Genomic DNA, 27,690 nt, shown 5'->3' with positions numbered 1-27,690 from the left:
GTGTCCTGCGGTGCAAGCTGCTTCAGGACAGTTGCACTGTTACACATGGAAATCATGCACCTCAAACTCTGGACATTAACACCACCAAGCCTGGTACTCGTATGGTAATTAGTTTCCGCATTATAGCATGTTAAATAGGGGAAGTTTAATTACAACCACCCAGTACAATAGACAAATCTCCAATGTATATTACTACGCATATTATGAACAATTTTGTATGCTGAAGAATGCACTGCATAACTCTTACAACAAAGTGGACAAATAATTTAAATTCTCTTGAAAGACACACTATAATTTTTCAAATGCAAGACACCAGCACTAAAACAGTTCGCAGAGAAAAATGTTGTTTAAAAGGCAGTTAGAAACATGTAAAATGGTCAGCATGATAGTTACTCTCAAAGGAAACAGTAATATTCCAGGAGAAATATGTAAAGTAGCATTTATATGAAATGAATGGTCAATCTGAGTATATTTTTCAAGCAGGCAGAATTACTTAACCATTGTTCTCAAGAATCAAGGAAATTAACACGCCTGGTGATTTTAATGTAAACTTTCCTACCTGCAATAATGATAGGACACATTCTGAGAGTGTAATGAGCTCTTTTAATCTGAGGACAGTTGACTTTTTCACAAGAGTGACAAAGATATTTTGTACATAATAACAGAATCGGTAACATAAGTGTAAGACAAATTTTAAATGCTCTTTCTGAATGTAACAGCCAGCTGTTGATAACGCACGATGTAAGCTCTGATAGCAAAAGTAGTTTTATCAATTCATTCTTTAGATTAATCAATAGCGAAGGTCTGAAAACCTTTAACAAGCATTTGGAGGAGTTGGATTGGGACACACAAAAAGGATAAAAACGGCAGTGATAACTGTAACCTATCTACGTATGAATGTGTTACCCTGTTTGCAACTGTGTAGGAAACAGTGGCCCACTAAGGGAATCAAAACAGCAGAAAAAATGCTTTATACTTCACTCAGCAAGTCTGATAAACCATAGGATAGGGAGCTCTAAATGTTATACTGTAGTATCCTAAGGACTGTGATTAAAGGACCGAAGAGGAAGTTCATTAAATCTGAAACCAACAGTTCAAATAAAAAAACCAAAAACAATTTGGATGACGGCAAAAAAGGAGTACAGGTAAAGTTCACGCGATACAGGCACAACTGAAGTGCATCATAATGGTAGCATGGTAGATGATGAAATAGTTGGCAATATTTTCAATCACAATTTTTGGACAATAGCTCATGAAATTGATAGTAGAGGGTCTGTGGTTGATGCTGTGAACTTTCTACAAAAATCTGTGGAGAACAAAATCAGCCAGATGCAGTAGGGCTACACCACATCACAACAAATGAGGTTGGGAAGGTGATAACACAAATGAAAAACAAAAATAGCACTGGTGTGGACAATGTATCAAAGTACTACAGCACTGCTATTAATTTATTTTTAGAGTTTTGCCAAATATTTTATGAATTTTTAAATCAAGGTGCTCTTCCTATTGGATTCAAATATGCAATTGTCGAACTATTCTTCATAAGAGGTGATAAAGCTGAGGCTTCCAACTGGCCAATTCCATTGCTAACAAGTCATCCTCAAATACTGGCTAAGTTTATGTACAAGAGGATTATGGACCATCTTAAGAAATGTAATATCCGTAATAAAATTCTACTATGGCTTATAAGGCACAGCAGGGACGTGGCACGAGTCAAGAGGGCAGCAAGCAGAAGGCAGTGTCAAATAATTCTGCAATAGCTCCTGCCTGTCAGGACTTGGGCACAGTGAGGTGTCATATACTGTAGGGTTCCTATCCTTAATCTTTATCAATGAGCTGCCATTGTGTGTGAGCCAAAAACACACTTTATCCTATTTGCAGACAGCACAACCATTATGGTTGACAAAGCAACCAACTGCAGTCTAGAGAACACTTCACCCACAATATTCAATGAAGCTCAAGACTGGTTCACTTCACTTCAAATCATCTGTCCTTAGTGTTAACAAGCCTCAGTTCACTCAGTTTCAACTGTCAGTCCACATCCTCAACCTATGAAAAAGACTAATTCGACAGCAGAAGCTGTTTGTTCAGTTACAACTCTTTGTGGTTTGCAAACAATCAAAGCTGCATACCTTGGATATTTATGATGTATGACATCATATTCTAGTGAAATCAGTCACGGGTAAACAAAGTCTTTAAAGAAGTTTTCAGTATGGCACATCTTGCAGCACTCAAATGTTGAAGAAAAGACTTTAAATGTTTGGCACCAAAGCTTTTACATTAAACATTTAAAAATGACTTTTTTCCCAAAGTCTTTATGGCACCAATGGAGGTCATCAGATTTATGAGTAGAATCTACCCTAGACACTCTTGCACAAATTTATTCAAACAGCTCGCCATGAATGCCAGTACATTTTTTCACTTATGTGCTTTGTCAACAAGAATAGTATAATTTACCAAATAAATATCGCAATGCAAGTAGTAAATGTGATCTTCACAAAGATACAAAACTCTCAGCATAGGACAAAAAACAGTACATTATTCAATCATACAGGTATAAATACAATAAACTTGTTTACGTAAAATCAGTCAGTGAGGGTCTGATTAAACTTTTTCTTTTGGACAGCTCTTTCTAGTCTTTACAGGAAAAGTTTGACAGTGTGTAATACTTTGTGGACTGTGTTTAATTTTAAGCATACTGAAATGAACTTCCTATGAAAACTGGTATCTCACTTGACAGCAGACACTTTTATATATGATTAAGAGGCGAATATGCAAGTGTCAGATTCCACCCATCTGCTTTTACCCATGATGTCATCAATATGGTGGAAATGGCTATTCTAAGCATCTCCAATATGGCGCCTATGATATCACTACATACACACGGCAACAAACATGAAAATATATATAAATAAGACAGTAACATCTTCCAAAAATACAATCAAACAAACGGGACAACCGCAGGTAATTGGGGGTTTTAGGGAGGGGACAAGCTAAAAAACACAATCACAAAACACACAAGATGAACAAAAAAATAATTACACAATCTGCAGGAATCTGACACTTCCCTTGACCTATATAGATCAATGGCAGCTGACAATACCAAAACACCAACGCCTACAGCAAAAACTACGGAAATTGGAATCCGACATGTCCCTTGACCACAGCTGACAATACCGAAACACCTATACCAGCATATAAAAATACGAAAATTAGAAACTGTCATTTCCCTTGACCTATATAGGTTAACTATAACTACTGATATGAAAAAACCACACACACACACACACACACACACACACACACACACACACACACACAGAGACAGAGAGAGAGAGAGAGAGAGAGAGAGAGAGAGAGAGAGAGAGACCATCAAACACAACAAGGCAAGATCTACAAACATAACCAACTCAAACTATTAAGACAATGGTCCTCACATGATTGAACATGTTCTAAAGTAGCCATCAATGTCCTGATAAAATAATTTGGAAAAAAATTGAAAAATATCCAGATTATAGCTAATAACATAATGACAACATGTGCTAAATGTGTTTCAGCTGTATCCCTAACATTAAATGTTAAATTAGCTTATCTCTCTATATATCCCCCCCCCCCCGACATACATGATCATTTAATCAGTGAAATAATGCAAACAAATATCCCAACATTTTCTTTATGTAACCCATTAATGAATGTCAGCTCCACATCTTTTACAGTACACAAGAACTTGACTGACTTCCATGAAAAATATCACAATTGAAAACTGAAGTCTTACTGGCAGTAATAAGAAGGCAAACAGGCAGAAATGCAAAGAAAACCAGAATGGCGAAGTAGTTGTGACTAAGTCAGTCCTCTAATACACAGAGATAACATTTCAAAATTTTTGTCATCCTCAAGGAGCTCCTCTTTGCAAGTCTACATAACAAAGTAACCTTAATTTAACCAAAGGTGTCATTTATGAAGGTGAGACCAGTCTCAAGAAATTTCTGATATTTCTTTAAAGAAACTTTATTAACAGCATTTTATAAGGTTAATTTATTATGAAAAAGATTAAAGTTCTTTATGGGTGAGAATTTACAGCCAGTAGACTCATTTTCAAAATCTAACCGCTTAATTTTAGAGGCTTATTTCCGCAATTTCTTTCCTTCTTATATTGGTAGCTTGGTATGATATAGACCTAAAGCCTTACAATGTCTTAAAATAGAATGACTGCATTGTATTCCGTCTTAATATATGAACAGTTAACACACAGAATCTGTCTTCCACTCTGCCAGCACAAATCGAAATCTTAACGTAATTTTGAATCCCAACGAACTGTAGCATGTTATTAGAAAACATCGTTTACTGAAGATATAAACGGGTTCCCTCTCAGAACACAAACATTTAGATTTGTTATTGGTCAGTCGCGAATACCAGTTTATAATATACAAACTCCCACTTAAGTTCGAGCAGGTAATTTTAATTTATTCGAAGGATTATAGTGATACTGATACGGCCATAACATTAAATATCATTGCCAGAAACACTTTCATTTCACTTTTCACGTCGAGTGAGTTCCTCTGCAGCCAACAACGTATAAACGTAAGCGAAGGTGATCATTTGAAAATTTATTATATAGTTAATGTGAACACGATAAAGGAGGTGTAATGTACGGTGAATTTCAATAAAACGTGCATGTCCAGAATACAGAATTTTTCCAATGCATGTGTATTTCAAGGAATAACATCTCCTCCTTTATATCGCGAAGTTGTAGGACTGTCATCTGAGGTATCTTTGGGGCCAAAATCTGTATGTTATAAGACTAGATTTATTAGTTTCTTTCAGAAAACTTCTTAAACCATAGGTATTTTTCCGTTATTTGGCACTAACCCTCTAACTCTAGTTTTTCGGGTCTGACACCCTCCAGAAATCATACAACGAAGGAATCTTTCGAACTACTCACAGTCCTGCTAAATGCAAATACTCGTTAACCAGAAAATAAAATCTGTGGTATATGTGTCATAATTATGAAACTTACCTACTGACTACTGTAGAGCCTGAGCGCGAATGTGTCAGCGTTGATCATTTAATACGTAAATACCGCCATATATTCCATAGTCCATACTGCGACCACTGAGCAGCGACCTATCAGCTCACGGGAACGACCACAGATAAAGCGTCTATCGTAAACAAAATAAACGCGATGGCGCCAAATTAAACAGCCTCACACATAAATGTTGTAAATGAATTCATTCTCTCTGGCCATTTTGCCTGTTTTGTAGTCTGGTTAAATAAAAAATGCCAATACATGGTTTACATTATCATTTGTGGACAAATTTTGGAGGAAAGTTTTCGTAGCTATTATGTTTTTCGTTTAAAAAATATTACTTTATTATCATTATTATATATGAATACATAGCTCTGAGCTGAACGTTATCTAATTGTAGTAAAGCCATATTAGCAGCGCGCAAATGTCGAAAATGGATAAAGGTAGCAATTTATAGATTTTTTTTCCAAAACTGTAATGTTTGGAATGTTACTCAATTCAGACGACCTGATGTAGCGATGATGTGGAAGAAAGGTGGAAAACTTTCATCTCAGCCTTAAGTCACCTCATAAACACAGCTTTTCCAAAGGTCCCCTGAAACATAAATGTAAGACACAGTAAGAAATGGATCAACAGAGAAATCATGAAAGCTAGATCTGAACGAAAGGTGTGGGATGTTTAATACTCAGGCACACTGTGAAATGTATGGATACAAAAAAAAAAAAAAAAAAAAAAAATGAATATAGCAGCTAGAAAATATCGTTATTATAAACTGGAACCTCATAAAATATTTCTTAGATAGGCTGGTTAGTTATATGTTCCATACGCATAAATACAAAAAGCAATGAATTAAATAAGACATAAAGTGGGGACGTAGTACTTACAGCACAAGGGAACAAACTGACTGACCCATGTGAAGTGTGTTCGACTTTAAATAAGTATTATGTAAATACAGTTCAGAAGCTAGGACAGTCTTGGAGATAAACACAAACTGTCCTGAGAAAATCTGCTAACAATGCTTCAGGAACCAACTTCTAAAGATGACTCTAGGAATTTACTGCAATCCGCAACATATCACTTCCAAAGGAATCATGAGGACAAGAGCAGATTAATTACAGCACACACAGACGCTTTTAAACAATCATTCTTCCCACACTCCATACCTGAACGGAATAGGAAAACGCCTTATAACTGGTCCAGTGGAATGTACCCTCCACCATTCACTTCACAGTAGTTAGCATACTATAGCTATAGATGTAATAGCTAATGAAATGAAATGAAATGAAGCATTGACTAAAAGGAGTATAGCTTAACCAGAAATAACAGAATGCCTATTCCTATTTGCAACAGATCAACCAAGTTAAAACTATTATGAGATTACTAACAAATGATAAAGAGAGCATAGATAGAATATCTGCAAAAGTAAGCAAATACTGCTCACATTATCTAGCAAAGGCTCTGACATTCAAAGTAAACCTGGTAACAGAAAGAGGTTTGTTTCAAACATGTCTGGGAAAGAGTAAGGTAGTCTGATTTATAAAGTCAGTAACAAGGGGGATCCTGAAAATATAGACATATAACAATATTATGAAAAGGATGCTATTCACCATATAGTGAAGCTGCTGAGTCACAGATAGGGACAACGAAAGGACTGTTATAAAATGAGCTCTTGGCCAGTGTGTGTTTTTCATCTCCGATGAAGACTTTGTTGGCTGAAAGCTCATTTTCTGACAGTCCTTTTTTTGTGTCTATCTGCTACTCAGCATCTCCACTATGTGGTGAGTAGCAACTATCCTTTTCATAATATTGTTACATTCCATCCTGGATTTTCCATTGTTGAACATACATATAAGTTACACCTACCTTATCAAAAAACTGTAGGAACAGCTACGAAATTATTAGAAAAAGGATGTCCTGGATGAAGCGCAACATGGATTCACGAAAGGAAACAGTACAAAAACAGCAGTAGCAAGCTTGATGACACACATAATCAGACCTTTGGAAGAAAAGAAGAAATTTTATTGAGTATTCCTAATTCCCTCAAAATCCTTTGTCTGTGTGTGCCATTGCATAAATATAGTATCGGGGGAAAGTAGCCAGTCTAATAAAACCACTTGTGGAAAACAAAGAACAAAGTGTAGAATTAAGATAAAAGGTAAAGAATACAATGGAAACTTTTTACTCTGATTTTCAAGTAGTAAAACATGTTGTAGCACAAGGCTCAAAACTTCCTCCACTAATGCTCAATAATAATAATAATATTTATTCTGCATTGAATAATCAAATACAATCCCTAGAAATAATACAGTTTCAGGACATCATACAGATTATTCTTCTGAATACATCAGTTTATAAATTACAAACTAAAGATTTGTTTGCATTAATAAATTCTACATTTTGATGGATTTTACATTTGGTAGTATACAATCACAATATTACAAATATTGTTTTTATCATCATTATATTAGCTGTAGGTTACTTAAAACTATGAGCTTGACATATTTATGAAGCACTTTTCATACAGATATAGTACTCGTCTAGGGAATAAAAAGGGTTTTCAATTAGAATTCTTTTTAGCTGATCTTTTAATTTGTAAGTAGGAAGGGTTGTGAGACTTTTTGGTAGGGCATTGGCTAGCTTCAGCCCAGCATGAAGTGCATTTTTTTTTTTCATATAAAGCTGTTCTGTGGCTATTTACATGATATCGGAACTTTTGCCTTGTATCGTACTGGTGCAGGTCACAGTTGAAATTTTGATTTATTGTTTTCACAAGCAATATAACTTTCAATATGTATACACCTATAATGGTAAGCACACCTAATTTTGGGAACAGATTCCGACATGATTCTCGAGGTTTGGCACCACAAATAATTCTGATAACTTTTTTCTGTAGTACTAATAATGTACTTAGGTTGGCTTGAGTTGTTGCACCCCATATTTCTACAGCATAGTTTAAGTTTGATGAGAATAGGGCATGATAAGCAGTTTTTAGTACACACATGTCCTTACAATATTTGCTAATCATATTTATAGTAAACACATTCTTCGACAGCTTACATGCTAAGGAATCAATATGCATGTCCCATTTGAGGCTGTCCTGGATTGTAATTCCCAAGAACTTTGTCCATTTTTCTTTTTTTACAATGTCATTTCCTATGGATAATTTCATGTCAAATTCTATTTGTTTCCTTGTGTTAAATTCCTTCATTGCAATCTTTGAAGCACTTACATTTAGATGGCTTTCATTAAAGTACTTGACTATTGACAAAAAAAAACTCTTTGCCTTTACAAATGTCTGCTTGTGTCTGTGTATATGCGGATGGATATGTGTGTGTGTGCGAGTGTATACCTGTCCTTTTTTCCCCCTAAGGTAAGTCTTTCCGCTCCCGGGATTGGAATGACTCCTTACCCTCTCCCTTAAAACCCATATCCTTTTGTCTTTCCTTCTCCTTCCCTCTTTCCTGACGAGGCAACCGTTGGTTGCGAAAGCTACAATTTTGTGTGTATGTTTGTGTTTGTTTGTGTGTCTATCGGCCTGCCAGCGCTTTTGTTTGGTAAGTCTCATCATCTTTCTTTTTAAATATATTTTTCCCACGTGGAATGTTTCCCTCTATTATATTCATGACTATTGCATTAGTTACACTGTTGCACAGTACCTCCAGACTCTCATAGTCTTTGTGTTTACACACTATTGATGTGTCATCTGCATACAATATTTTTGTACAGTTAGGAGAACAATACTGTATATCATTAACATAAATCAAGAAAAGAAGAGGTCCCAAGACAGAACCTCGAGGCACCCCATATTTGATATCAGTAATTTTAGATTTGTAAGACCCACTGTTTGTTTTAAGCAAGACAAATTGTTTTCTATTGCTCATATACAATTTTATTAGCTCATAGCCAGTTCCTCTGATACCCAGGTACCACAGCTTGTCAAGTAATATGGTGATGTTGACACAATCAAAAGCTTTTTCTAGATCAAGGAACACTCCAGTTACATACTCCTTGTTCTCTGTGGTTGTCATTATTTTGTCTATTAATTGTGCTGCTGCTACTGATGTTGACTTGTTTTTCATAAAGCCATTGTTTAATTCATAAATTTCGGGCGTATTATAGTATTTGAGAGTTGTAGCATCACGTTTTAGTACTCGAATAGTGTTAAATCGCGTAGTCTCCTTCCGACGCCGAGCAGTGTGTCAGCAGTGCACAAGTGGCAGCATTACTGCATTTACTAGGCAATCTTGTATTTTAATAACCGCTTCAATTTTGTGTCGTTTTGTTTGCGCTCTCTGTAGATTAGTTCAGACGTTCTTTGCACAGTTTTTAGCATGGATAGGGACTGCAACTGCTGTGTTCGGATGCAGGCTGAGTTGGCATCCCTTCGCTCCCAGCTTCAGGCAGTGTTGGCTTCGGTCACACAGCTTGAGGCTGTTGCCAATGGGCATCACTGTGGGGGTCCGGATGGGGGTTTGTCGGGGACGGCCAGCTCGTCCCACGCATCCCCCGATCGGACTACGACTGTGGTTGCCCGGGATACTGCCAGCATTGAGGCTGATCCCTCACCTGTGGTAGAGTGGGAGGTCGTCTCAAGGTGTGGCAGGGGGCGAAAGACATTCCGGAGGGCTGAACGGAAGGCCTCTCCAGTTTGTCTGACGAACCGGTTTCAGGCTCTGTCTCAGGCTGATACTGATCTTCGGCCTGACATGGCTGCTTGTCCTGTTCCAGAGGTTGCCCCTCAGTCTGCAAGATCCGGGCAGTCGCAGAGGGTGGGCTTACTGGTAGTTGGGAGCTCCAACGTCAGGCGCGTAATGGGGCCCCTTAGGGATATGGCAGCAAGGGAGGGGAAGAAAACCAAAGTGCACTCCGTGTGCATACCGGGGGGAGTCATTCCAGATGTGGAAAGGGTCCTTCCGGATGCCATGAAGGGTACAGGGTGCACCCATCTGCAGGTGGTCGCTCATGTCGGCACCAATGATGTGTGTCGCTATGGATCGGAGGAAATCCTCTCTGGCTTCCGGCGGCTATCTGATTTGGTGAAGACTGCCAGTCTCGCTAGCGGGATGAAAGCAGAGCTCACCATCTGCAGCATCGTCGACAGGACTGACTGCGGACCTTTGGTACAGAGCCGAGTGGAGGGTCTGAATCAGAGGTTGAGACGGTTCTGCGACCATGTGGGCTGCAGATTCCTCGACTTGCGCCATAGGGTGGTGGGGTTTCGGGTTCCGCTGGATAGGTCAGGAGTCCACTACACGCAACAAGCGGCTACACGGGTAGCAGGGGTTGTGTGGCGTGGGCTGGGCGGTTTTTTAGGTTAGATGGCCTCGGGCAAGTGCAGAAAGGGCAACAGCCTCAACGGGTGCGGGGCAAAGTCAGGACACGCGGGGACCAAGCAGCAATCGGTATTGTAATTGTAAACTGTCGAAGCTGCGTTGGTAAAGTACCAGAACTTCAAGCGCTGATAGAAAGCACCGAAGCTGAAATCGTTATAGGTACAGAAAGCTGGCTGAAGCCAGAGATAAATTCTGCCGAAATTTTTACAAAGGCACAGACGGTGTTTAGAAAGGATAGATTGCATGCAACCGGTGGCGGAGTGTTCGTCGCTGTTAGTAGTAGTTTATCCTGTAGTGAAGTAGAAGTGGATAGTTCCTGTGAATTATTATGGGTGGAGGTTACACTCAACAACCGAGCAAGGTTAATAATTGGCTCCTTTTACCGACCCCCCGACTCAGCAGCATTAGTGGCAGAACAACTGAGAGAAAATTTGGAATACATTTCACATAAATTTTCTCAGCATGTTATGGTCTTAGGTGGAGATTTCAATTTACCAGATATAGACTGGGACACTCAGATGTTTAGGACGGGTGGTAGGGACAGAGCATCGAGTGACATTATACTGAGTGCACTATCCGAAAATTACCTCGAGCAATTAAACAGAGAACCGACTCGTGGAGATAACATCTTGGACCTACTGATAACAAACAGACCCGAACTTTTCGACTCTGTAAGTGCAGAACAGGGAATCAGTGATCATAAGGCCGTTGCAGCATCCCTGAATATGGAAGTTAATAGGAATATAAAAAAAGGGAGGAAGGTTTATCTGTTTAGCAAGAGTAATAGAAGGCAGATTTCAGACTACCTAACAGATCAAAACGAAAATTTCTGTTCCGACACTGACAATGTTGAGTGTTTATGGAAAAAGTTCAAGGCAACCGTTAAATGCGTTTTAGACAGGTACGTGCCGAGCAAAACTGTGAGGGACGGGAAAAACCCACCGTGGTACAACAACAAAGTTAGGAAACTACTGAGAAAGCAAAGAGAGCTTCACTCCAAGTTTAAACGCAGCCAAAACCTCTCAGACAAACAGAAGCTAAACGATGTCAAAGTTAGCGTAAGGAGGGCTATGCGTGAAGCGTTCAGTGAATTCGAAAGTAAAATACTAGGTACCGACTTGACAGAAAATCCCAGGAAGTTCTGGTCCTACGTTAAATCAGTAAGTGGCTCGAAACATCATGTCCAGACACTCTGGGATGATGATGGCATTGAAACAGAGGATGACAAGCGTAAAGCTGAAATACTAAACACCTTTTTCCAAAGCTGTTTCACAGAGGAAGACCGCACTGCAGTTCCTTCTCTAAATCCTCGCACCAACGAAAAAATGGCTGACATTGAAATAAGTGTCCAAGGAATAGAAAAGCAACTGGAATCACTCAACAGAGGAAAGTCCACTGGACCTGATGGGATACCAATTCGATTCTACACAGAGTACGCGAAAGAACTTGCCCCCCTTCTAACAGCCGTGTACCGCAAGTCTCTAGAGGAACAGAAGGTTCCAAATGATTGGAAAAGAGCACAGGTAGTCCCAGTCTTCAAGAAGGGTCGTCGAGCAGATGCGCAAAACTATAGACCTATCTCTCTGACGTCGATCTGTTGTAGAATTTTAGAACATGTCTTTTGCTCGAGTATCATGTCGTTTTTGGAAACTCAGAATCTACTATGTAGGAATCAACATGGATTCCGGAAACAGCGATCGTGTGAAACCCAACTCGCGTTATTTGTTCATGAAACCCAGAAAATATTAGATACAGGCTCCCAGGTAGATGCCATTTTCCTTGACTTCCGGAAGGCGTTCGATACAGTTCCGCACTGTCGTCTGATAAACAAAGTAAGAGCCTACGGAATATCAGACCAGCTGTGTGGCTGGATTGAAGAGTTTTTAGCAAACAGAACACAGCATGTTGTTCTCAATGGAGAGACATCTACAGACGTTAAAGTAACCTCTGGCGTGCCACAGGGGAGTGTTATGGGACCATTGCTTTTCACAATATATATAAATGACCTAGTAGATAGTGTCGGAAGTTCCATGCGGCTTTTCGCGGATGATGCTGTAGTATACAGAGAAGTTGCAGCATTAGAAAATTGTAGCGAAATGCAGGAAGATCTGCAGCGGATAGGCACTTGGTGCAGGGAGTGGCAACTGACCCTTAACATAGACAAATGTAATGTATTGCGAATACATAGAAAGAAGGATCCTTTACTGTATGATTATATGATAGCGGAACAAACACTGGTAGCAGTTACTTCTGTAAAATATCTGGGAGTATGCGTGCGGAACGATTTGAAGTGGAATGATCATATAAAATTAATTGTTGGTAAGGCGGGTACCAGGTTGAGATTCATTGGGAGAGTCCTTAGAAAATGTAGTCCATCAACAAAGGAGGTGGCTTACAAAACACTCGTTCGACCTATACTTGAGTATTGCTCATCAGTGTGGGATCCGTACCAGATCGGGTTGACGGAGGAGATAGAGAAGATCCAAAGAAGAGCGGCGCGTTTCGTCACAGGGTTATTTGGTAACCGTGATAGCGTTACGGAGATGTTTAACAAACTCAAGTGGCAGACTCTGCAAGAGAGGCGCTCTGCATCGCGGTGTAGCTTGCTCGCCAGGTTTCGAGAGGGTGCGTTTCTCGATGAGGTATCGAATATATTGCTTCCCCCTACTTATACCTCCCGAGGAGATCACGAATGTAAAATTAGAGAGATTAGAGCGCGCACAGAGGCTTTCAGACAGTCGTTCTTCCCGCGAACCATACGCGACTGGAACAGGAAAGGGAGATAATGACAGTGGCACGTAAAGTGCCCTCCGCCACACACCGTTGGGTGGCTTGCGGAGTATTAATGTAGATGTAGATGTAGATTTTCAAATATTAAATTGTGTTGACTCATGAATGTCATTAGTCTAGTATAAATAACTTCTCAACTACCTTAGAAAATGCAGGTAAGATTGAGACGGGGCGGTAGTTTTCAATTTTAGATTTATCACCTTTCTTGTAAATCGGGGTTACCTGTGCTATCTTTAGACTACATGGGAAACAACCTGATGCAATTACATCATTTACTGCTGTGGCCATGGCATCAGATATGTTGTCTATGCATCTTTTCAGTGGACTGATAGACAATCCATCATAGCCTTCTGATTTTGTATTTTTTAATGACATTACAATGTTTTTGACTTTCTTGTTATTGGTTGGGGCCAAGTATATGCTTTGTTTGATTGGAATGCCCCTATATCTATGCTGAAGATTCTTAAAATGGTCATTGACAGATTTTCCAACAGAAGAAAAGTACTCATTAAAAACATTTGCAATCTGACATTGACATTTCATGATATGCCCTTTATGGTTTATAGTAAAATCACTTGTTGATCTGTCCTTACAATCCCTAAAGCTATTCATTACTTTCCAAACAGCTAAACCTGTGTTAGTAGAGTTTCTTAACATTGTGGCTACATATTTACTTTTAGTTTCTAGCAGAAGATCTTTATAGTAATCCTGATAGTTCTTAAATTCTACCTTTAGTCTATTATTATTGTTATTATTTGTCATTGCATATTGGAAAAGTCTAAGTTTCTCTCTTGCTGTTTTTACTGCATGATTTATCCAGTTATTTTTTTGTATCTTTTTGCAGTCATTTACTGTAAAGGTCATTTCTGGACATGAGACATTGAAGCAATAATAAAAATCTGATGAAAAATCAGTGAAAGTAATGCTGTTTTTTTCACCCCATTGTAAACTTTCCAGCAAACTGTTGAAATCTTTAACATTGTCGTCATTGGTGATTCTTCTTGTCACATATTGTTTCTCTTTTCTATTGACATGAAGATTTTCAGCTTCTATCAATACCTGTACTGCGTGGTGGTCAGTAATGGCAATCTTCAAAACTGAGGCACTGCATGTGAAGTGGGACATGTTAGTTATAATGTTGTCAATGCATGATTTTACACTATTGACCTCTCTAGTGGGCTTGTTTATCAGAAATGTTAAGTTAAATTGAGCTAGTATTAGCATCAGTTTTTTAGATACAGAGTCACTGGACAGCATGTCAATGTTTATGTCTCCAGTTAGTATTATGTTAACCCAGCCATTTTTATTGCAGTGTTTACTGTCAATGTCAACAAGCAGGTCATTAAGAACATCAAAGAAACTATCTAGGTTACCAGATGGAGGTCTATATAGGCCTATAATAATTAAGTTCTCTTTCCCTCACTTATAATTAATTGCTGCTAGTTCTATTACACCCTCAATGCTGAAAGCACTTACATCTATTACACTATAATTACTACCACTGGCTGCAAAGATAGCTTATACTGTATGTGAGAACATGGCAGTATCAGTAAAAGAAAATGTAATAATGTATACATCTTCCTCTACATCTATGCTCTGCAAACAACCACACTGTACATGGAAAAGGTACAGCGCACTGTACCAGTTAGTAAGGTTTCTTCCCATTCCATCCACATATAGAGTGTGGGAAGAATGACTGAATGCCTCTGTCCATTCAGCGATTATTTTAATCTTGTCCTCACAATTCCTATGTGACTGATACATAAGAAATTTTAGTATATTACTAGAGGCATTATTTAATGCTGGTTCCAGAAATTTGTTAATAGACTTTCTCAAGATGGTTTATGTCTATCCTTAAGAGCCTGTCAGTTCAGTTTCTTCAGCATTACTGTAACACTCTCCCATAAGTCAAACAACCCCGTCACCATTCATGCTGCCCTTGGCTGCATACGTCCAGTATCTGGTGTTCATCCTGTTTTGTAAGAGTCCCACAAACTTGAGCAATATTCTAGAACTGGTCACACAAGTGATTCATAGGCAATCTCCTTTGTAGACTGATTGCACTTCCACAGTATTCTACCAATAAACCAAAGTTACCCACGACTGAGCCTATGTGATCATTCCAATTCGTATCCTTACAAAGTGTTACACTCAGGTATTTGTATGAGTTGGCCAATTCCAACAGCGACTCCAAGATATTATAGTCATAAAATAGTACACTTTTTTGTTTTGTGAAGTGCACAATTTTACATTTCTGAACGTTTAAAGCAAGTTGCCAGTCTTTGCACCACTTTGAAATCTTATCGAGATTTGACTGAATATTTATGCAGGTTCTTTCAGATAGTTCTTCATCATAGATGAATGCATCATCAAAAAAGCCTGATTTTACAATTAATATTGTCTGCAAGATCACTAGTATATAACAGTAACAGCACAGATCCCAATACACTTCCCTGGGGCATGCCTGAAGTTACTTCTACATCTGAAAATGACACTCCATCCGAGATAACATGTTGTGTACTCCACACCAAAAAATCCTCAACCCAATTACAAATTTCACTTGATATCCCATATGATAGCACTTTTGACAATAAGTGTAGGTGAAGTACCGAGTCAAATGCTTTTCGGAAATCAAGAAATACAGCTTCTACCTGGGTGCACCCCCTTCCAACGCTTTTAGCTTGTGATGTGAGAAATGTGAGAGTTGGTTTTCATGTGATCAATGTTTCCAAAATCCATGCTGGTTGGCATTGAGAAGATCATTCTGTTCAAGATACCTCACTGTGTCTGAGCCCAGATTATGTTCTAAGATTCTACAACAAATTGATGTCAAGGATAATGGGCAATAGTTTTGTGGATCACTTCTACTACCCTTCTTGTAGACATATGTGACCTTCGTTTTTTTACAAGAAATGGACCAGCTCTTTTTCCAAGGGATCTATGATAGATTATAATTAGAATAGGGGCTAACTGAGCTGCCAATTCAGAGTAAAACCTGATAGCAATTCCATCCGAGCCTGGAGTTTTGTTCAGTTTTAACGATTTCAGCTGTTTCTCAACATCACTGACACCAATGCTGATCACACTTGTCTTTACAATGGTACAAGGATTAGACTGGGGCAACTCTCCTGAATATTCCTATGTAAAGGAACATTCAAAAATGGAGTTAAGCATTTCAGCTTTTGCTTTGCTACTGTCAGTTTCAGTTCCTGTCTCTTTCACTAGAGACTGGAAAGTAACTTTGGCGCCACTTACGACCTTCACAAACAACCAGAATTTCTTCATGTTCTGTGAAAGATCATTTGATAATATTCTGCTATGATAGTCACTGCAGGCATTACATACTGCTCTTGACAGCCAAACACAGTTAATTCAGTATCTCTCTATCTATAGCCGTATCCTTTGTTTTACACCTATTATACAGTAATCTCTGTTTCTTTGGAATTTTCTTTACAGTGACTGTATACTATGGAGGGACCCCCTCCATTACATACTGTTCTACTGGGTACATATCTATCCAGTGCCTGGTCAACTAGTCTTTTAATCTCGAGCCAGAGTTCCTCTACATGCTCCTCCCATGTGCTGAACATTTCGAGTTCCTCATTTAGCTCTGACACTACTGATTTTTTATTTAGTTTACTGAACACATACATCTTTCTGCATGATTTAGTTGTCCTTTGTTCTTCGATAATCATTGTTTTCACAACTGCATCATGGTCACTGATACCAGTTTCAGTGTGGCTATCATCACACAGGTCAGGTCTATTTGTTGCCATTAGATCCAATATATTTCCATCATGAGTGGGTTTCCAAACTATCTGTTCTATATAGTTTTCAGAGAAGGCATTTGGTAATGTTTCACAGGATGTCCTATCATGCTCACCACTAACAAAACTGTAATTTTTCCAATTAATTGTTGGACGATTAAAGTCTCCGCCATCAATTATAGTATGATTGGGGAACTGACATACAAGTGAATGGAGGTTTTCTCTAAAGTTTTGAGCTACATAAGAAGATGAGTTTAGTGGGCAATAAAATACACCACTTTCATTACCCGTTTGCCTATTCTTTTGAGATACACTTCAATTTTCCCCAAAAGTCTCACTGCTGTCAATTTCAGGTTTTTGTATCTTGTATTATGTGAGCTTCAGCACCTTCCATGAGCACTTCAAACTCTAGCATTTTGTTGCAAATGCTTTGCTTGCCTAGCATTATGATTTTAATACTGTCACCTTTGGGAGGCATTTCTTCAGCCTTATACTGATACTTCTGGGTTCACTACAGTTATCATCTACCTGAGTAGTGGCCTCTGATGTGTAATGCTCACATGACCCATTTAGGAGGACCCTACAGTTTTCAATCCTATGGTGCAAGTCCAGTAAGTCACAGCCTAGCTCGTCACAGAACCTTCGATATCTCTAGTTCAGTACTCCCACTCAACTTAGAATCAAAGGGCTATGATCAGTTCTGGGATCAATGCTGCAAATTGTGAGCTTCACTGAAACCTCCTGCACAAGTCTGGTCTTCTCAACCCCCACTGCCACTCACCGGAATGACCCAAGAATGACCTCGGAGCCCAGACGACAGGCATCATTTATTCCAATGTGCATCACAATGTGCAGTTAGTTGCATCCTGATCCATAAATGACTGCTGGAATAGTCTCTTCAACATGTTGAATGAGACTCCAGGTACACACAGTGAGTGCACCTGGTGTCCTTTCCTGCCCCTTGCTGACATTTCCGTAAGGGGTACCACCATTTGCCATACGTTTGAACTGCCGGCAACTAACAGAGGCCTACCCTTTTGTGTTTGCCTCCTCCTGACACCAAAAAAACAGTGAATGTGAAAAAATCCAGTCTTCAGGATGTCAGTTTGAGAAAAATCAGTCAGGTCTGCATAACATGGCAGCTGATTTGGTACTGACTCTCTGACATGACATTGTTAACAGCTGCTTGTGACACTCTCATGGTGCTCCTCTAAGTTTCACACAATAATGCTACACATTCTTTTGAGGTGTTTTTTGTATCTGAAAGTAAAGATGTTTGAAGATTCCATCTTGAACAGAAGAAATTTCACTTTTTCTTTCATCAGTACATGTTTTAGTGATGTTACACTGTCAATGGGCTCCCTTTATTTTATGTAACAGCACATTTAGTTTTTTGTGTTGCTTTCCATGTTCTACAGTGCAGCTGATGTTCGAATAAAGTTTGTCACGAACAATTCTGTGGTTAGGGGTCGTGATATCCAGACTGTCAAAACTCTATGAACTGAATTCACAGCATGCACTGTTCACAATACAGTCAACTGTTTTCTTCAGTCTCGATAATGCTTCATTATTTCAACTATCAAATCAATAATCTACTTATAAGGATTATAACCTGAGCATTGCAATCAGTCACAAGTGTGGTATTAAAGGTTGATTTACATTTAACTATGCTTTTCTTACACGCCTGTTAGCAATCAGTTTCATTGATGACTTCATAACTGGCCATTGCAAAAGTTATAAGCCAAACACATTACGTGGCCACAAATACAGGGTGACAATTATTGAACTATATGAGAAAACCTATGATGTGCACATACTTTATTGACCATATAAACACCACTACAGATATTCAAATTTAGGTTATGACATGTTTGATATGCATGCCATCATTAGTAATGATGTGGAGCAGATGAATAGTGAAAGTCTGCACGACCTGCCGAAGTGTCGTAATATTGATGCTGTCGATGACCTCCCGAATGGCTGTTTCCAGATCCGCAGTGGTGTCGGTGTTATTGCTGTACACCTCGTCTTTAATACACCTCCACAAAAAGGAGTTGCACGTGTTCAGATCTGGAGAACGTGTCAGCCAATCGATGCTCGTGCCAGTGGCCTCTGAGTACCTCAGAGTCAGAATGCAACCCCAAAGAGCTCCACAGGTCATCAGACATACTCCTGCATCGATGGAGTCGAGCTCCATCTTGCATGAACCACATCTTGTCAAAAAATCAGTGTCACTTTAGATAATGGTGATGAAATTACATTCCGAAACCTTCGTGTACCGTTCGGTAATCACCGTACTATTGAGAAATATTGCACCGATTATTCTGTGACTGAACATTGCACACCGCAGATACTTCTCGATTGCGAAATGCGGATTCTCAGTCCCCCAAATGCAGTCGATGCTGCTGTCAGTTTTGCTTACTGACGAACCCGTCCAAATGAAAGTGGGCTTTGTCGCTAAACTGAACAGTATTCACACCAAACTCCAGTTCGTCAATTCTGTGGACAATAGTGATGTCAAAACACGACAAGTGTTCCGTGATCCTGGGGCTTAATGGCTGATGGATTTGAATCTTTTTTGGGAAGGAATGCAGGTCTTCATCAACAATTTGTCGCTGTGTCTCCCAGTTGATTCCCACCTGTTGTGTATCTCGTCTATTCAATTTCCTGGGGCTTGTCTGAAACACAGCACGTGTCTTCTCATCGAGGTGTTTTCACCCTTTACGGATGATTGACACTGTCATCGTGAACACTACCCATTCTCTCAAAATTCCGAATCAAATTCTTGATTGTTAGCACACTCGGACCAGTTGCCTTCAGCTTGAACTCGGTCACAAACTTGCTTTGAACTACAGTTGGGTTGTCGTTGCTTGCATAGTAGGCCTTCATAAGTGCTATAAGCTTAAGCATGCTGTACAGTGACATTTTCACGTGCAAATGGATGACAACAAGGCGCATGTGAATGCACATACTAATTGCCATCATGTCTTGTGGCCAACTGTGCATATTGAACAACCTAACACAGACCATTCAGAATTTATGACGATTTTATTTAATAGAGTACACTGGACATAATAGACACATGGCTGTAGTGTGTATTAGCTGCTGCTGTCAAATTGAAGAAGTTTTCTCCTCTGCATTACCCAACACTTTCTTTGTTCTTTATGGGGAAGATAAATTCACAGAATAGCCAGAATATTAGATTTTTTGACTCAAGACATTCAGAATATACTTCTGGAAGTTTAAGTGATGTGACACCTCTTCTTTACCTCTCGGTTGAACTATGTAGTAGTTATAGTATATATCTTATGCCCCACACTACCACCAACCACAATGCCACAACTACCACTGCCCTACTTCATGTCAGTCTTACTTCTCGGCACATTAATATGACTTCCAGGCAACCAAAATTAAGAACTTACTTCCACTATTTTAAAAAATGCTAATAACTAGACATCTGGTACACCAATGGATAGAATTCTCTCAATTTTCTCACTCATAACTAAAATAATCTTTGCAATAACTACCATCGGCATGAAGAACAGCGTGTGCTGCTTTTCATGCATACTGTTAGAAATTTTTTATGTTTTTTAAGCTACTTAAGTTGGGAGCAGAAGCTTCAAAGTTTTCACCTTATGTGTTGAATAGTTATTACACAGTTTTTTCTATTCCAGGAGCAAACATTGAAAAAATATTGTTCCTTAACAAGCCAAAGAATTTTTAGCTTATGAATAAGAAAAGATGACCATATGCTTCCCAGATTATGCTTAAAATGGTGCACACTTGTCCATTCAATTTTTTGTTCCTTTCTAATTTTTTTGTCTCTTGCAGGGGCGCTACCTTAAAATGATGTGACTTCTGTTTGAATTGTTGAAAACCTGATTCCTTTCAGAAGCCTCTCTCTGTCACAAAACAGGAAGAAAAGTAATGCGTAAGAACAACAACTTCTTCAAGAATGTTTGCCCATTCTGGCTCGGATAACAGCAGCTGGTGAGGTTTGTTTTACAGAATTATGATGAGGATTGCAACAAGGGACCAGAGACTTGATGCTCTCTCTGTAGGGGCTGCTACACAGAGCGGCTGGACCCCAAGATTCGAGGTGCAGATTTTCTTCGTACCTTCAATGGTAATTCATGCTGCAACCAGGTCCACACATGATAATATTTATTTTGCTCATCCAAAATCTCCAACTACTAGTTGGGACATTGGATGAAAATGATGCTTTACTTAAAATTTCGGGGCCACAGTTCGTATATAAAACTAATCTCTGACATCTCATCTCTTACTGTTAGACTGTGGGAGACATCTTTGGGGGAGAAACGTCAACCTCCAAAGATGTCTCGTCTCCTGCAGTTGGAGACAAATATTTTGGCCATGACCTCCCAACCCAGACATTTTTAGTAAAGTAAACACCAGGTGTGAAAGCCAATATTCCGTGAAAGATTACTTCTGGCTCCTCATGTATGTTTGGTGATTGGGGGGGGGGGGGGGGGGGGGGGAGAGGGGGGGGGGGGGTGCGGAGTCAGAGAGAGAGAGAGACTAGCCTTTCTTGCAACACTGAATCTAAATCTGCATGTGTTTGCTGACAAGTTTAAGTTTCTTGACAATGACTAGATACATATATACTTCTGAAAGATATTGGGTGTCCTATAGTCATTCTTCATATCTACAATTACTTTCTCGAAAAGGTAGTTTCCCTTCAGTGTCAGCGCCTGTATCATCACAAAACTCTTTTAAACCTTTGTATATTGAAAACTGCTCCCATATAACTTCATCATCAGCTATTGTTTCCAGCACATTTTGCTCTTCACTTGAAGGATCGCTTTCACTTACAGCTTCATCACTGAATGTAAGTTGGTTTAGAACTTCAAAATTTTGCATTTCATTGTCAAAATTCTCACTTTCACAATTTGGTATTCAAGACCCAGTATTTCTATTTATTTATTTCTTACACCATGGATCCAACTGTGAGAATTTCACAAGGATGTAGTGTGTGTCAATTTTTACTTATACATTATGTTTACAAGTAAAGATTAGAAAGTTATTTAACTACTACAATGATCCATAACACAATATGATGAAATGAGAAACATTAGGCCTACAGATTACAAAGTATAAAACATAGTAAATTAAATATGAAAAGGTCATATAACCCAGATAGTTGAATATAAGCAGTTAACACTAAAAGAGTTACATATGTGACAAGAATGTACAGGTTAATGTTCTATTTATATGATAATACATCTTATTTTATTTTAAGGCAGTTTCTCATTGTGTTTCATAAACTCTTCGAAACTGTAAAATGATATGGCTAAAAGAAATTGCCTCAGAAGCTCCTTAAATGTAGATGTGTTGGATATTTCAGATTTGATTTCTAGAGGAAGAGCATTAATTATCCTTATATCAGAGTACTGTACACCCTTCTGCGCAACCTTCAAATTTTTACCTTCACTGAGGAAATCGTGTTTCCTTCTTCTGTTGCGCTAATGATATTCACTGTTACATTTGTATAAATGAGTGTTTTTACTAATGAAACACATAAGTGAATATATCTATTGAGAAGTAGTTGTAAGAATTCCCAGATTCTGGAATAGGCTTCTGCAACTGCATATAGAGTCTACACCACACATAATTCTTACAACACACTTCTGAGCAACGAATATTTTCTTTGCAAGTGGTTGATTTCCCCAGAAAATAATTCCATATGCCATAAAAGAATGGAAGTAACAATAGTATGCTACTTTTTTAATGCTTAAGTTTTCACTGTCAGAGATGATTTACATTGCAAAAATTGAAGAGCTGAGTCTCTTGTAAAGACCTAAAATGTGGGGAGACCAGTTTACTCTACAGTCAATCTTCATGCCTAGAACCTTTGTTACTTCCACTCTTTCTATGACCTGTGTGGCATATTTAACAGTCATTTCTTCCTCAGTTTAGGCAGTTGGTGTGAACTGAATATAATTAGTCTTACTAAGGTTTAGTGAAGCACCATTTGCAGTAAACCATTTCATTAAATCTATAAGAATAATATTAACAGACTCTTGAACATTTTCCCATTTATGACCATTAACCATTATGTTCGTGTCATCTGCAAAGATGGTAAATTTACACTGCATCATGGTAGAATAAGGTAAATCATTTATAAATAAAAGGAACAGTAAAGAACAAAGAATAGAGCCCTGTGGCACTCCACAATTTATGTCTCTCCATTCTGATGAAATCATTCCACCACACAAATTATCTGACTTATCTAAGACTATTTTCTGTTTCCTATGTGTCAGGTATGACTGAAGCCAGTTATTTACTACACCATTTATTCCTTGATGGTCTGGCTTCAGTAATAGTATTCAGCAGTTCACAGTGTCAAAGGCTTTAGATAAATCACAAAATAACCTTGTTGTCACCATTTTCTCATTTAGAGATTCCAAAACCTTATCTATAAAGACATATATCGCTTGTTCAATTGACATACCTTTCTGGAAATCAAACCGATGTTTGCTAAGGATATTGACTTTATGTAGGTGTTCTAAAATTCTAGAATACATAAGTTTTTCTAGTACCTTTGAAAACACAGCCAGGAGAGATATTGGTCTGAAATTTGTAACGTCAGTTTTTCCCCTTTATTAAAGAGAGGCTTCACAACAGCATACTTTAGACTATCAGGAACAATTCCTTGTTGCAAAGAGGCATTGAAAATATGACACAGTATACTGCTTACAGAAGTACAATGCTGTTTTTTTAACAATTTGCTAGAAATATTGTCTACTCCACAGGAGTGCTTGGTTTTCATGGAGTCAATTGTTCTTTCAATTTCTGATACTGTAATAGGTCTAATATGCATTTGAATGATTTTGTTAGGGATTGCATTTTGCAAAAAGATCAAGGCAACATTCACAGAACCCTTGCAGCATATTTGCTCAGACATGACAGGAAATGTTTATTGAATATTTCACCTATGATCTCAGGATTTTGCACAAGATTCCCTTTGTGTTTGATTTTGAAGTTTTCTACAGGTCTTTTTTTATTGTTCCCTGTCTCCTTGCTAAGTATTTGACAGACAGTATTCATTTTATTATTGGAGTTATCAATTTCTTTTACATAATACAGTGCTTTTGATGTCTGAATAACTTTCTTTAGGATTTTACAATACATTTTATAATGGCTGATTAATTCTCTGTCCCTGGACCCTCTGGTTGCAATATAAAGTTCCCTCTTACATTTACATGACACTCTAATAGTATTTGTGATCCGTGGCTTCTTTAAGGGTGAGGAAATATTGTTCCTAACAAACTTTTTGGGGAAAGCTTCTTCAAAGCAGGATAGGAATTCATTTATGAATATGTGAAACTTTGTATCAACGTCATCTACTCTGTGTACCGAATTCCAGTCTTCATGCTGCAGCGTATGGTTAAAAGTTTCCAGGGACTCTTTGTTCATAAGTCTGATTGCCTTCCAGGAAGTTTTATTGAGAGGTCTGTAGTCATGTAGAGTGAGGAGGTGTCCACGATGGTCTGATATGCCATTTAAGATCAGTGTGACAGTTCTGGTATACACTTACATCTAAAAATATATTGTCTACCAGAGATTGACAGTCAGGTGTGATCCTAGTAGGAAAGTCAACTACCGATATAATATTGTAGGAACTCAGTAAATTCTGGAGCTCTACTTTGTTGTTGCATTCAGTTGCGACGTTGACATTAGAGTCCACAAGGAAGATAAGGTCATTATTTTTTGAAAATAGGGTTGATAGTAACAATTCTAACTGCACCATAAAGACTGTGAAATTGGTTCCTGGTGCCCTGTAGACTGTAACCACTATTAATTTTTAACTGTTTAATGTACTGATTGAAATTTTTTTTTTTTGTTCTTTACATTGTAGTACTGTTTACGGCAATTGCAGAGGTATAGTTTCTCTTACACTAATACTATTACTAGTGCAATTCCACCCAAACAGAAAACCTAATTTATACTTTGAACTGGGTGGCTCTAAACATTTTCCACCTCAAGCAGCTGAAATAATTTAATAATACAATGAAGTGGATGGGCCTAAAATGTTCATCTCAAACAGCTACACTAAAATGAACTGGGTGGAACTCACACTTACAACTAGTATAACTTGGATAGCTAGCAGTATCTCACTTCTACTGCACATACTTCAAACTATTGGTGAATGCAATATTTCCTTACATATACAGATCTAAAGGTTAAGTTATTTTTAATAAAAATAGCTACTCCTACTTTTCCCATGCTATCTCTACAGTAGTACGTGGCAAGGCGATAACTGTCTAAACAAAACATTTCAATTCCTTCTGTAATATGGTGTTCTAAGAAACATAAGATCTGAGCATTGTTCATAAAGTTTTTGTCATTTATGTTAACTTCTAATTGATCTAGTTTGCTTCTTATTCCCCTTATATTTTGATGAAAAATGGAGAAGTTGTTTGGGTTATTACCTATTTTGGTGGTTTCTTCTTTGTCATGCCTGTGGTTAAAAAATCCTTCAGATGGGGAGAACACACAAATTTTTTGTATTCTGAATTTTTTTTGGAGACCATGGTCAAATGCTCTGTTCCTAAAAGAAACAGAATCTCTCGCTAACTAATGTGTCACAGCAGTTCTGTAGTAAAAGCAAACGTAATTTTTGTATTGACATCGCAAATATAAAAGAATTGGATGAAACTAAAATATTAGTCTACTTTACAACACAGAACCTTTGGTAGCTTACCAGGTCAGCACCAGTGTGAAAGATAAAGTAGCTGATATCCCACCATTCTCTGCAACTAAATGTCTTTGTTGCCTTTGCACTCACATAACGTCAAAGCACATGGTAAGTTGTAATTCTTGACAAGAAGTTGGCACAATGAAGTGAATCAGTGGTATTAAAGAACAGCCACTGAGTGGCTCTTGAGACTTTAAATAAAAGATAGTTTCACTGTGAAACCAGTTATAAACTAATTGTTAAGGATTGCTGTTAAAGAATGCACCCAGCCACAAATACTTTCGTAAAGCTTTATTGTAATGCTGTTACCATATCTGGGCTCTCATACTCACCTTCAGGTGACTGACTTTTTAATTACAGTAATGTATTTGTCAGCAACACCCCTTCTGCTCAGCACTGAATAAAAATCTTTCAGTATTTATTGACACTTATTACATTGTGTGGATAGCAAGAAACATGCTTAAGTGCCTGCATTGTATAAAATACAAAGTGAAAGAATTATACACACAAAAGTTTGATGTAGTGGATGGTATTCTGTTTCGTTGTGGTCCTAACACTTTTTCGGGTGATGCACAAAGTGTTGGAATGTAAGCAGTACATATTTTGTAAACAAACCATTGTGTTACATGTTAAACAAACACTTTGTAATATTCATCATTTCAGTTGCAACCTCAGACATGTGATTGACATGTAATCTTGTTGATTACAATGCAAAAACTAACCACTAAGCAAAGGTATCACTCTTACTCCAACAAGCGAAGATCTCATCTATCTTATGTGAAGAAATTATAATTGAACAGGTACAAAAATCTACTTACCAGTCAGTAGCAACACAAATAAAACTTTTGGAAATGTCCAAGCTTTCGGACATAAGGGTCGAAGAGGGAGGAAGGGGGTCAAGGAAAAGGACTGAAGAGGCTTAGCAAAAGGGGTAGAGTTCATAAAAGTTACACAGAACCCCAGAATGGTAGGTCACCTCTGAGCTGGGGTTCTGCATGACTTTTCCAAACTCTATCCCTTTTTCTTAACCTTTCCAGTTCTTTTCCTTCACCCCTCTCCCTTCCCTTTCAGCCCTTCTGCCTGGATGAGACACTGTCTCTGATAAATTGCATATGTAAATTATAGGTGTGTGTGTGTGTGTGTGTGTGTGTGTGTGTGTGTGTGTGTGTGTGTGTGTGTGTGTTGATTTACTTTTGTTGTTATAAAAAGAAGCTGGAATTTAATATGTTATTATGTAAGTCCTCAAACTATGTGGCACACTGTTATCCAAACAGTAGTTGAAGATGAATGTCTTGCAGGAAATTATGTGTAAGTTTAATTAGACTGCTCAACTATTATAACTTGTGGTCATCAGAATTTCCGCTGTACAATATACTGGTAAGTTGCAGATGTTCTGTGTTTGTCTTCCTGTCATCAACAACTTCTTTCAAACTTTATAATTTAAAGAAATTGTGCACTGTTCATTTCATGTGCTTATCAGCTATAGAAAATTGATGATTTATCATGTACTCTAAATAACTTATTATGTTTCACATTATAAATATAGTAGCCATCATTATATGAATCTATTGTTAGTTGTAAAAATTGTTTAAAATTATGACAACTTGTTGATATAAATTTTTATGGTAATAGTCTTCTGGTAAAGTAAGTGGTTTATTCTTTTTTATGATAAAATGTTTATTTATTTTGTTATATAAATGTTTCCACATCTACATGATTATCCTGCTATTCACAATTAAATGCCTGGCAGATGGTTCAATGAACCACCTTCATGCCGTCTCTCTACAGTTCCACTCTCAAATCGCGCGCGGGAAAAACAACCACTTAAATTTTTCTGTGCTAGCCCTGATTTCTCTTATTTTATCATGATGATCATTTCTCCCTATGTAGGTGGGTGCCAACGGAATATTTTTGCAATCAGAGGAGAAAACTGATTTTGTTTTAATGATTGCCACTCCAATTCATGTACCATGTCTGTGGCACTATCTCTCCTATTTCATGATAATACAACACGAGCTGCCCTTCTTTGAACTTTTTTGATGTCACCTGTCAGTC

At 38.1% G+C, this 27,690-nt stretch overlaps 1 protein-coding gene across 2 annotated transcripts in view; it reads right to left on the bottom strand.

Annotated features, from left to right (window-relative positions):
• Positions 1–5,137, bottom strand: part of LOC126109805 (uncharacterized) — a 69,041-nt gene extending 63,904 nt beyond the window's left edge. Inside the window, exon 1 of one of the 2 annotated variants that reach the window (XM_049914865.1) lies at positions 5,018–5,137. The gene's annotated coding sequence lies outside the window, so the exon portion shown is untranslated. The remainder of the gene's footprint in view (positions 1–5,017) is intronic. The other variant, XM_049914866.1, reaches the window with a different exon arrangement.
• Positions 5,138–27,690: the final 22,553 nt, after the last annotated feature.

Source organism: Schistocerca cancellata, chromosome 12, assembly GCF_023864275.1.
Source record: "Schistocerca cancellata isolate TAMUIC-IGC-003103 chromosome 12, iqSchCanc2.1, whole genome shotgun sequence".
NCBI classification, from domain to species: domain Eukaryota; kingdom Metazoa; phylum Arthropoda; class Insecta; order Orthoptera; family Acrididae; genus Schistocerca; species Schistocerca cancellata.
The sequence above is the reverse complement of the archived record's forward strand: the minus strand, read 5'-3'. Positions and strand labels throughout refer to the sequence as shown.